Here is a 12979-nt window from a genome sequence, read left to right on the forward strand (position 1 = left end):
TCAACTTTCTCTCTACAGCCAACTCTTGACAAAGAGAGAGCCTGTTCTCAAGTGAGTGGGGAGGCTGGGGAGAACCACCCAACTGGGGTGTAAGCCCTGGAAGCAAGGGCACAGGACCCCAGGACTCTGGGCTTACCCTTGCCATGCACCACCTGCTCTCCATCAACCTGTTGTTTTTCTGCTCCGTGTTTGTTTCTAGGTTTCTGAGATCATAACAGCAGTTATCAGTTCACCGCAAATTTACTAAATGCCAGGTATTATGCAAAACAGCTCACCTGCAGGGTCTCTCAGTCCCTGGAGAGGGGTGCTGTGACTGTCTCCACTGAACAGATGAGGAAAACTCAAGATTAAAGAGGTTAAGTAATGAGCCCCATGTCTCACGGCCAGTTGGCGGCGCAGCCAGGGTATGACTCCTGCGCATTGGATCCACATTTTTTAATAGGCAATGCTGCATGTCTTACAGGATCTTAGTTCCTTGACTGGGGATTGAATTCACGTCCCTGGCAGTGGAGCATGGAGTTCTGACCACTGGATCACCAGGGAAGTCTCTTTACAATAGGGATACCATAGTCTGTGGTAACAGTGGGACTAGGTGTCCCCTGAGTAGGGGTGACCTCCACCCAGGAGTTCCAGGCACCAAAAACTTAAATTCTCCCCACAAAATGCAATTTACCCCACAACAACACATCAGGTGCCCCAGGGTCAGCACTGCCCTTGGGTGCAGAGAACTCTGTGGGACCTCAGAATAGAGACTCAACTGTGTGTGTGTGTGTGTGTTTAATAGTATCAGGATTGACTGTCTACAAGATGAGTTTTGACATTACCTCATTTCGTGTGTGTGTGTGTGTGTGTGTGTGTGTGTGTTTAATAGTATCAGGATTGACTGTCTACAAGATGAGTTTTGACATTACCTTATTTCATGTCCCAACAGTCCTTGCAATGAATACTATTTCAGGTGAAAAAACTAAAGTTCAAAGACATTAAGTAACTTTGGAAGTGTCCATTTGATAACCAGGAACCTAGCTGGAGCAACACAGCCCCGACAGTGGATACACCTGGGTCAGATATACGAATCTATTTTAGGTTCTCAGAGAAGTGAATGAAGTGAGAGGAGAGGGCCATGCTGCCATCGTGGGGGAGTCCAGATGGAGGAAACAGCAAGTGCAAAGGCCCTGAAGTGGGAGAGTTCCCAGCGTGCTCAGAAATGTGGTCACTGGGGCTGGAGCAGAATGACGGAAGGGGGTGAACAGTAAATAGGGCTGGGGGAAAGGGTAAGGCCAGGAGGAGGCCAGGACAAAAAGGACTGTGTCAAGAGAAGCCACAGAGAGGGGGAACATCAGAGAAGTGACATGACTTCAAAGGTCACTCTGACTCCTGTGTCGACACTAAACTTAGGCGAGAAAGCAGAGACATCAGTTAAGAGGCCAATGCAATAAGGCCGCTGAGAAATGCTAATGACTCGGACCAAGGAGGTGATGGGAGGTGACAGCAAATATCAGATTCTGGACCTATTTCTAGGATTGAATCAAAAGGGCTTGCTGAAGACTGGATAAGTCATATGGGAGAAAAACGAGTCAGGAATGGCTCCAAGGCTATTAACTGGAGCAACTGGGTGCACGGTGGACGCCAGCAACCGAGCAGGCAGAGAGCATGTTTGGGGATGGGGGAGGCGTGACTGAGATATGACTGTGGTTTTCATTGTCTGCCCTCTGATGGATAAGAATAAGAGGCTTGTGAAAGCTTCCTGATGAGAGGGACTGGTTGTGGGTGAATCTGGGTCTTGCTCTGATGGGCGGAGCCATGCTCAGTAAATCTTTAATCCAATCTTCTGTTGATGGGTGGGGCTGTATTCCCTCCCTGTAGTTTTGCCTGAGGCCAAACTATGGTAGGGGTAATGGTGGTAATGGCAACCTCCTTCAAAAGGGCTTACACCAGCACACCAGTATGGCGCAGCTGCCAGGACTCCTGTATTCAGCGCCCGACCCCGTGGCAGGCCACTGTCGACCCACGCCTGCACTGGAGACTCCTGGACACTCACAGGCAAGTCTGGCTCACTCTCTTGTGGGGTCACTGCTCCTTTCTCCTGGGTCCTGGCACAACAAGGTTTTGTCCATACCCTCCAACAGTCTATTTCCCCAGTCCTGTGGAAGTTCTGTAATCAAACCCCACTGGCCTTCAAAGTCAAATGCCCTGGAGGTTCTCAGTCCCTTTGCCAGATCCCCAGGTTAGGATATCTGTTGTGGGTCCTAGAATTTTTCCAACAGTGCGAGAACTTCTTTGGTGTAATTGTTCTCCAGTATGTGGGTCAATGCTCAGTGGCTCTATCGTGGGGCTAACAGCAATCTCCTCCAAGAGGAATTATGCCACACTCTGCGCCTCCCAGGTCTGCTGCAGCCAGAACCCCTGTCCTTGTTACAAAATTCAGACTTAAATTGAAGAAAGTAGAGAAAATCACTGACCATTCAGATATGACCCAAATCAAATCCTTTATGATTATACAGTGGAAGTGACGAACAGATTCACGGGATTAGATCTGACAGAGTGCCTGAAGAACTATGGACAGAAATTTGAAACATTGTACAAGAGGAGGTGATCAAAACCATCCCCAAGGAAAAGAAATGCAAAAAGGCAAAACGGTTGTCTGAGGAGGACTTACAAATAGCTGAAGAAAGAAGAGAAGCAAAAGGCAAAGAAGGAAAGGAAAGATATATCCATCAGAACGCAGAATGTCAAAGAATAGCCAAGAGAGATAAGAAAGCCTTCCTCAGTGATCAGTACAAAGAAATAGAGGAAAACAACAGAATGGGAAAGACTACAGAGATCTCTTCAAGAAAATTAGAGATACCAAGGGAACATTTCATACAAAGATGGGAACAATAAACGACAGAAACAGTATGGACCTAACAGAAGCAGAAGATAATAGGAGGAGGTGGCAAGAATACACAGAAGAGCTATACAAAAAAGACCTTAATGACCCAGATAACCACGATGGTGTGATCACTTACCTGGAGCCAGACATCCAGAGTGTGAAGTCAAGTGGGCCTTAGGAAGCATCACTATTAACAAAGCCAGTGGAGGTAATGGAATTCCAGTTGAGCTATTTCAAATCCTAAAAGATGGTGCTGTGAAAATGCGGCACTCAAATGCCAGCAAACTTGGAAAACTCAGCAGCAGCCACAGGACTGGAAAAGGTCAGTTTTCATTCCAATCCCAAAGAAAGGCAATGCCAAAGAATGTTCAAACTACCGCACAACTGCACTCATCTCACACGCTAATAAAGCAATGCTCAAAATTCTCCAAGCAAGGCTTCAACACTACGTGAACCAAGAAATTTCAGATATTCAAGTCAGATTTAAAAAAGGCAGAGAAACTAGAGATCAAATTGCCAATATCCACTGGATCATAGGAAAAGCAAGAGAATCCCAGTAAAAACATCTACTTCTGCTTCATTGACTACAATAAAGCCTTTGACTGTGTGGATCACAGCAAACTGTGGAAAATTCTTCAAGAGATGGGAATACCAGACAACCTTACCTGTCTCCTGAGAAATCTGTATGCAGAAGCAACAGTTTGAACTGGACATGGAACAATGGACTGGTTCCAAATTGGGAAAGGAGTATGTCAAGAGCTGTATATTGTCACCCTGCTTATTTAACTTATATCCAGAATACATCATGCAAAATGGTGGGCTGGATGAAGCACAAGCTGGAATCAAGATTGCCAGGAGAAATATCAATAACCTCAGATATGCACATGACACCACCCTTATGGCAGAAAGAAAAGAGGAACTAAGGAGCTTCTTGATGAAAGTAAAAGAGGAGAGTAAAAAAGCTGGCTTAAAACTCAACATTCAAAAAACGAAGGTCGTGGCATCTGGTCCCATCATTTCATGGCAAACAGATGGGGAAACAATGGAAACAGTGACAGACTTTATTTTGGGGGCTCCAAAAATCACCGCAGATGGTGACTGCTGCCATGAAATTAAAATACGCTTGTTCCTTGGAAGAAAACTATGGCCAACCTAGACAGCATATTAAAAAGCAGAGACATTACTTTGCCAACAAAGGTCTGTCTACTCAAGGCTATGGTTTTTCCAGTAGTCATGTATGGATGTGAGAGTTGGACCATAAAGAAAGCTGAGTGCCGAAGAATTGATGCTTCTGAACTGTGGTGTTGGAGAAGACTCTTGAGAGTCCCTTGGACTGCAAAGAGATCAAACCTGTCAATCCTAAAGGAAATCAGTCAATATTCATTGGAAGGACTGATGCTGAAGCTGAATCTCCAATACTTTGGCCACCTGATGTGAAGAACTGACTCATTGGAAAAGACCCTGATGTTGGGAAAGATTGAAGGCAGGAGGAGAAGGGGGCAACAGAGGATGAGATGGTTGGATGGCATCACCAACTCAATGGACATGAGTTTGAGCAAGCTCTGGGAGATGGTGAAGGACAGGGAGGCCTGGCGTGCTGCAGTCCATGGGTTGCAAAAAGTCAGACATGACTGAGTGATTGAACTGACTGAACCAGGATGTGGGACATGCTGCCTGATATCAGGTGTCTGTCAGGACACCAACAGAAAACAGACTGCAGGTTCACATTATTTGCTTTTGACAAACATCTGCAAGATAAATGCTAGATTTTGGGGACACAGGAGTGAACAGACCAGTTCCTGGCTGCTGACAGCTTAAAGGCTCCCAGGCCTGAGAGATGAGGAAACTAGCAATTCAGCTCGATAAGTGGTGGGTCAGAAAAAAGCAGGGAAAAGGCCCCTAAGGGTGAAGGAATTCCTTGGTGAGAATGCCTCGCAGGCACCAGAGCCAGAGGAAGCCAGGCTCAGTGGGGTGGAGGTGGGGTGGTGGTGAACGGTAGTCCCTTGAGAGCTGAAGCTGAGAAGGGAGAAGCTCGGAGGATAAAGCTCAAAGACCAGACAGGACCAGCTCTTGCAGGGCCCTGCAGCCCTGAAGGCTTAGTCATCAATCTCTCCCCAGGCTGCTTTGAAGTTTCTCTCTTTTCCTTCTGGTCTTGTTGAGGAGCCATCTTGAGGAGGTGGCTCAACTGCCACCTCCTCAATGAGGCCCACCTTGATGAAAGTGCAACTCACTCACCCACACCCCGTACCGCAAACCCCTTCCCCAGGAACGGTTTTCTCCACAGCACATGACCACATGCCCTGATGTGCATTCAGGTGCTCCCCCAGCTAGAAGGCAAATCCTCCAGGGCAGTGCTCTCACTCTGTCCTGCCCATACCTGCTCAGCCCACATACCTGGGGGCACCATTCCTTCCAGCCTCCTCCTCACCTGGTGTCCTTCAGCTCCCCAGAAGAGTGGCCCCAAAGATGTTTGAGTCTTAATCCCCAGATGTATAGTGAATATATTATCTTATGTGGCAAAGGGGAATTATTTGTAGAAGGAATTAAGGTTGCTAATCAGCTGACTTTGGGGAGGTTATCTCAGATGATCCAGGTGCATCTGAAGTCATCACAAAGGTCCCTGGATATCAAAGATGGAGGCCAAACCCAGAATAAAAATGATGCATAAGTGAGAAGCATCTATAAAACTAGGAAAACCAGGAGAATATTCTTCCTTAGAGCCACCCCACAGGCCTGCCGACACCTTGATTTTAATACAACTCGGACTTCTGATCTCCAGATCTGTAAGGTAATAAATGTGTGTTGTTTTAAGCAGCCAAGTCTGTAGTAACTGGAAGTGAATACACAGCAGCAACATGAAATGAAACACAGGCAAAAACACAGACCCACCTATTCCATTGTGTTCCTGGCCCATTATGAGATGGGGTAAGGATGCATCTTCCTCCACGTGTTTCTGTGAGGGTCCAGATAATCCTGGCTACACATACCCTGCATGGTGCCCAGACTGGAGTCTCTCTAACGGGCAGCTGTGGGGATAGTGTCTGCTGTGGTTGACGGGCAGGAGGCTTCCTCTTCTTCACGCTGTGTGACTGGGGCTGCCCCAGGACTCACGGGGACCCAGCTGGTTCCAAATTTGGGAAGTCTCACCTTTTAGAGAAGGCATACCCCTTGGTGTGCCACCTCCTCCTTTGGGGAAGGGAGTCTTCTGAGCCTGGCAGACACTCCAAGGGGATGGTTCTGTCTGCTGTGGCCCAGCAGCTGACCTCATACACCAGGCCCTTGAGGGTCCCAGAAACTGCCCAGAAGTCTGGCTCAGGGTGCTCAGTCCTCCTTATGCCAGTCCTTTGTGTCCACTCAGAGATCACGGTCAACCAAGAGAACCCGGCCAGACAGCCCTGGTTTTGCTCTCAAGTTCCCCATCTGTAGAATGGGAAGCTTGGAGTGGACAGTGTGCAAACATCCTTCAAAATCTTACCCCCTGACATTTCACTGAAGAGTATTTATAAACGCAAATAAACACACTGAAGATGGCTGACATCAACAGCCATTAGGGAAATGCCACCATGAAAAACTGAGTATCATTTTTAACTGTCTTATTCCCATTTACAAAAGCAAAATCTACTGAATTGTTGTGGATGACAGGGAGCTGAAGAAGAAAAAAGGCTTCCTCATAGAGCCAATAAGCAGAGAGTTATAAAACAACATTACCAAAAATTAAAAAAAAAAACAAAAAACAATGAAATTCCCACATCCCTCCATGCAGTGCTCTGTAACTCATTCTTACCTGCTTCTGGACCAAAAGTCCTGGAAATTTCAACTCAATCCACGGGGATAGTCTGAGAGCTGCCTAACTGAAGTCAACTCAGAAGCCCAAGAGTATTATTCATATAAAGTATGGACAGTTTGAGGTACCTGGTACAGTCTTTTATTACGAGGCTCTCAGACCATCCTCTTTGAAAACTCAAGCACTCTGCAGCTTAGAGCAGAGCCTTCAGGCAAACACCAGACTAAACAAAAACATCTCTAAGATGACAGAGATTTCATGGCTGGGGTTAATGTATTACTCTAACCAATAAGGTCAGCATGGAGGAGAGTACACTTCTCTCTCAGACTATAGTACAGAACAATTTCAAGAGACTTAAGATGAACCTCACCCCTAAGGGTAAAAATATATGGGCAGTGAGGCACTGACAAGTCACCAGGAGCTTCCATAAACCATATAATTTCTAAGACACTTAGATTAACATTTCATCTATATAAGCACAACCACAAGAAGGCCAAAAACACTCTCTGATCTGACAAGTCTTATGCAAATCTTAAACTAGTAATATATTAAATAAACCTAATTTGTTCTGGCACCTCTCTCTTAATAAGATGCAAAAATAAATCTTTGTGATTTTCCAGGGCTGCTCTGAGAAATAAAACTCAAAGATTTACATGTAAAAGATATCCTGAAAGTTTCCTTCTTTTACTATGTTTATTATTTGAAAAGACAAAGTCTACAAAGAGTTATCAGAAGAGATATAGACACTTGATTAATATATGATTGTGGGTGCCTGAGAAACAATCCCTGGTTACCCATTTAAATAACATTTAAAAGTAGACAGACCCAAGAGTATTGAAGGCATGTTGTTCGTTTTTGTTCACTCGCCCAGTCGTGTATAACTCTGTGACCCCATGGACTGCAGCACACCAGGCCTCCAAGTCCCTCACCATCTCCCGAAGTTTGCCCAAGTTCATGTCCATTGCATCAGGGATGCCATCCAGCCATCTTATCTTCTGACACCCTCTTCTCCTTCTGCCTTCAATCTTTCCCAGCATCAGGGACTTGTCCAATGAGTCAGTGATTCACATCAAGTGACCAAAATACTGGCATACTGAATATTGAAGGCATAGTCCACATAAATATTTGCACACAAATGTTCACAGCAGCATTGTTCATAATAGCCAAAAAGTGGAAACAAACCAAAATGCCCATCAACTGATAAATGGATAAATAAAATGTGGTATATCCATACACTGGAATATTAATCACTCATAAAATGGAATGAAGTACTGATACGGGCTACAACATGGATTAACCTCAAAAACATTACACAAAGAAGTTACACACAAAAGGCCACATCCTATATAGTTTCATTCATGTGAAATGTCCAGAATAGACAAATCCACTGATACCAAAAGTAGACTAATGGTTGTCAGGGGTTGGGGCGGTGGTTGGGGACAAGGAAGGGTTTTGGGGAGTAAATGCTAACTGGTATGGGGTTTCACTGTGAAAATGTTCTGGAATGAGGCAGAATGACATAGTAGTGACAGTGTTGATGGTCGCACAAACTAATAAGATACTAAAAATCACTTACCAAATAAGGAGTTTGTATTTTTTGTGTTATAAAATGGTCTATTCTAGGACACAACAAATAAATTCAACATAAAGCACCAAAAAGTTTTCTGGTGGACACAGCATCTCTGCTGTCAAAAATAACCTTCTATGTTGTAGGCAATGGTATTAATCAGTAAACCAAGGAGGCAAGCCCATCTAACCTGAGCAAACTCTGCTAAAATAGAATGCATTGCACAGTTTATTTCCACACAAAGATAGTGTAAAGTAATACAAACAAAAGGCAGACCTTTCACTTTTGGGAACAACCTGACCCTTTACTGTGGGACAGGGAGTCTGTGAGGTCAAAACTATTTTCATAATAGTGATAAAACGTTATTTATGTCAACACAATGTGGTCATCATTGCTATTTTCAAATGACTCAAATAAATAATTTTCAAAATGTTTCCATTTTGATATCAAATGCAGTAAACACCAATAGTTTTAACCCACATAAACAAAAGCTCTTTGGGTAATCTCAACGAGTTTTAAGAATGTTTTTGTCACTCCTCTGAGATAGGTTATTGTATCAAAGACTAAGCAGCTGAAACCATAGCTGGGTTAACTGGCAAAGAGCTGAAGAGCCCCAGGCAAAAGTATAAAGGGAGAAAGAAATGGACCCAAAAAGGCAGGGAGGCCACACAATCGGAAGAGTTATCACCTGAGGAGCATCCCTCAATCAAAGAGAGACTGGAGTTGGCAAGTAAATACCTCAACTTCCTGGTGCCATTTCCTGCGGCTCACACCCCACCCCCGACCCCATGCCCCCAACCCCAGCATCCAATGCACCACAAGCCAGAAAGCAACTGAATACCAGGGTGAGAAAATCAGAAGTCTGATGAGTTCGATCATGATGAAACAATCCCAGAACAAAATACTGCCCACAACGGTTCAAAAAAGGTAGCCTCTTTCCCATCCAAATGGAGACAAGGGGCATCACTGTGTCATAGCAGAGAGACAATGAAGGTGCGCAGGCCACATTCTACCGAAAAATCAAGAGGAGAGTCACACAGGCCTTCAGAAGGCCATCAGCAGCAAGTCATGGCTCCATAACACAAACAAATCCGGAAGAAAGGGAATGGTTTGAAAAAAGATGCAGCCTCCCAATCCCAGGTGAGATGATGTGCCCAGCGGGCAAGTGTTGGAAGAGGAAAGGGAGCAGTGAAGGAGGCAAGAGTTCCCTGCATCTGGCCAATCGATGCACCCCTGACAAATGACGCCACAACATGCAGGCCCTAATGAACATGAGGCTGCACTGGTGCACAGCCAGCCAATTGGGAAGGAGACAGAGCAGACGCTCCTTGAGAAATTGAAAATGGACAACCAGAAAATCCAAGACTTGGAGAAAAAACTTAGAAAAACAAGAAAGATCCTCTAAAATTTACATTTGCCATCTAAACAGGAAAGCCACAAACTCCTGTTCTGGGCACAGGATGTTAAAAGAGCTCTTGCCACAGAGGAGGTGGGAACTGCCAACTTGAGACATGTTTTAGGACAAACACACCAAGAAAAAGAGAGACTCTCCAACAAGCTGTGTCTCTTCAAAAAGTTCCAAGATGTAAGCAGTTTGCCAGAAATTTCCTGGAAGATGCCCTCAAGGACCAGAGGTTCCTGTGGTCTGTCCAACCATCAAAACAGGTGAAATCTGGCTCCCCAGGCCGACCAGGGGTGCGGGTGGTCCTCCCTGCTAAAGGACCCCAGCCTGGACTGGAAGCCCCAACAACCACTCCCAGGGGTCACCTGAGGCCTCTAGTGTGGCACCCACCTCCTGGCTGGTTCAGCTGGGTCCCACCACAGATCCAACAAACCCTTCTCTTCTAGGGAGCTGGATGCCACAGGCTGCCTGTCATTTCTACAATTTCCATACTCATACTGAGACAAAGACACCCACTCCATCAGGAAGACCTCCTGCACCCCTTGCATCCTCCCACCTATGGTTTCCCTCAGATCTACTGAGAAAATACAACCTGTGCTCTCCCACTCCCTCCACCCAGTAAGAACTGCCTTTTGCCCAAGAGAGTCTACTCAGACAACAATCTGAGGTTTGGGTTTCAAACAACTATCTGACCACTGTAAAGACCACTGGCTGAACTTTTCCTTCCCACCACCACCAATGAGACAGCCCATGAGCCCCTCCTAGCCCTTCACTGGAGGAGGTCAGCCTGAGCTTGGGTCCCAGCCTGCAGAGGAAGCCCCTACACCTTGTCCTGGGCTCTTCCAAGGTCTCTTCTGGTCACATAGCTGTGCTTTGCTGAAACCCTTCACTTTTGCAGACCCATGTAGAAGAGCCATAGTGTCATAGCATCAAAGGGGAACCAACTTGATTCCCACAAACATGGCCAATCCCGGGCCAACCTCATCATCATCTTTCTTAGCCATCCTCCCTGACTCTTCCAAGCCAGAATTCTAAGATGGGGGCCCCCTACCCTGTGGAGACTGGGCATACTCCAGCATCGGCTCTGCTGTCTACATAGAAAATCAGAGGGCTCCACATTCTTGTAACTATTCACACCACAATCCTTGGCACAGTCTCACCAACGTGAAGAGCTGTCATCTGCAATTAATGCCAAGACTGATAGCCCTGGCTCCACGGCTACTTCTCACATGGGAAACCAGAATCTCTGAACCCACACATGGGTGATGGTCTGCAACATCGACTTGGTCTATAACACGCAGCCCTAAACATCCCAGTGGCATCTTTAGAGACTTCATGATAATGGCTACATTTGCTCCGCAGAGAACCACCTCCATGCTTTAAAGCACCCAGCAATGCTGCCAGGGTGCACAAATCTTTCCCAACGTACCTCCATGGCCATGATGTCACAAGGTGCTAGCTGGAATCTTCATTATTGAACTCACAGGGCCAGCTGTGCAGGTACACACAATGGGAAAAGGCACTCAAATGGCCACACTCAACTCTACTGACATGCACCTCCCAGAGCCCGACTTAATGCCAATTCTTATGCCTGGGGTCTTTGTCAAAATCCCCAAGTCCCACAGACTGCAGAAGCGACTCAGAGCAAAAACCAGCACTCAGTTCCCTCACCCTGAAGTGCCCCTTGCTGCACCCTGAGCATTTCCAAACCTTGCTTCTGCTGCCAGTACCAGACATCACAGTCCCAACAATGAGGGAATCGCAGGCTGGCAGACCTACAACTGAAGGACTGCCCAAAGCACGCCACACGTGAGCATTCAGACAAAAAACTTCCAAAGCCTGGAGGAACATTCCTCACTCCTGAGCAGCAACACACATCCTGGGGTTTGGAATTCCTGGGGAAGTGCTGGAGTAGCTATACAAAGAATTAAGCAGAAAAAGAAAGCCTGATTCGACTATGGAGGACGAATCATCATTTTAAAAAAAAAAGGCCAAAGATCCTCATGGCATCCAGGATGCCCCAGCATGACGGCGCTTTTACATCACCTCCTAAATAGTGGGGACCTCAAATGCTTCCAGTTCATCTTTCACATCCCTTCCCTGCTGGGCCTTCTCCTTAAAAAACCCTTCTCCTCTGGTGTCCCCCTGAATGAGCAACTACCACTTCTGAAGTTTGTGATTAAAAAGAAAATGTATTCACCACACAAGATTATCTCAAGACCTTATTCCCCATAGAATTATTTTAATAGTAAAGGACTTAGGCATTTAGAGCACTACATATAATGCTCTAAAAACCCTTTGGATCTGAGTAAAAAGAAAATACAATAAAAACAGAGTTCCAGCCCATGCGGATACCCAACCAGATGTAGGAACCAGTAATTCACATCTAAAAGGGCTAGGGTTTAAAAAGTCGGTGTTCGTCACCTTTGAAAACATTTTTGCCATGCCTTTATTGGACCCTCCAGACGGTGCACGGAAGAAGTAGGTAGGGACCACCAAGGTTCAGAAAAGTAATCTTGCGAAACGCAGCAGAGCTCCTAACAGCCGCTTTCTAAGGGCTCACTCCACAGAGAATGTTGCAAAGTAGTAATTCTCAACCAGAGGCAATCTTGTCCCCAGCTCTCCTCCCTCAGGATATCTGGCAATGTCTGGAGACATTTTTGATTGTCACAAATTGGAGGGGATGCTATTAGCATCTCATGGGGAGGGCTAGGGATGCTGCTAATCATCCTACAATGCACAGTGCAGCAAACAGCCCGCCATGACAAGGAACAATCCAGCCCCAAGTGTCAGTATTTCAGAGGCTAAGAAACTCCCAACCAAAAGTCACTTGAAATCCCTGAGGCATCCACTCTTGAGTCATGACCCCTCTGAGCATCTTAGTCTGGAGACCGTCTCCCTGGCAGAGGAAACATATTGTACCCAAAGACTTTAAGCTTTGCTGTGTTGGGGGGGGGGGCGTCAACAACCCCTGATGGCCATTCGCGACCACTCTCCCTCACCCTACCCTGCAATGCCAAGCACCCAAAGGATACCCAGGACAGATACTCTTTTCAGAGAGCATGCCAAAACTTTTAAAGATACGTCTAAATAAAAAGAAACCCTGCTCGAAACAAGCTTCAGCACTTATTACCTCCTTTAAACTTCACAGTCATCCTGTCAGGTCTGGACTCGGAGTCCCCACGTGACAGAGGAGGAGACTGAGTACACACAAAAAGGCTCCGGCAACTCTTCCAAGGTGACACGGCCGGCGAGTGGCAGAGCCGCAGGCCGGGGGGCCTTAGGGTTCCGAGGCCAACGTGGAAACTCGCGGAAGGATCCCAGCCCACGGCGGGGGGCCGGAGGGGCACTCCGACC

This window comes from Giraffa tippelskirchi, chromosome 7 (genome assembly GCF_054371585.1).
Source record: "Giraffa tippelskirchi isolate mGirTip1 chromosome 7, T2T-mGirTip1v1.2.pri, whole genome shotgun sequence".
NCBI classification, from domain to species: Eukaryota; Metazoa; Chordata; class Mammalia; order Artiodactyla; family Giraffidae; genus Giraffa; species Giraffa tippelskirchi.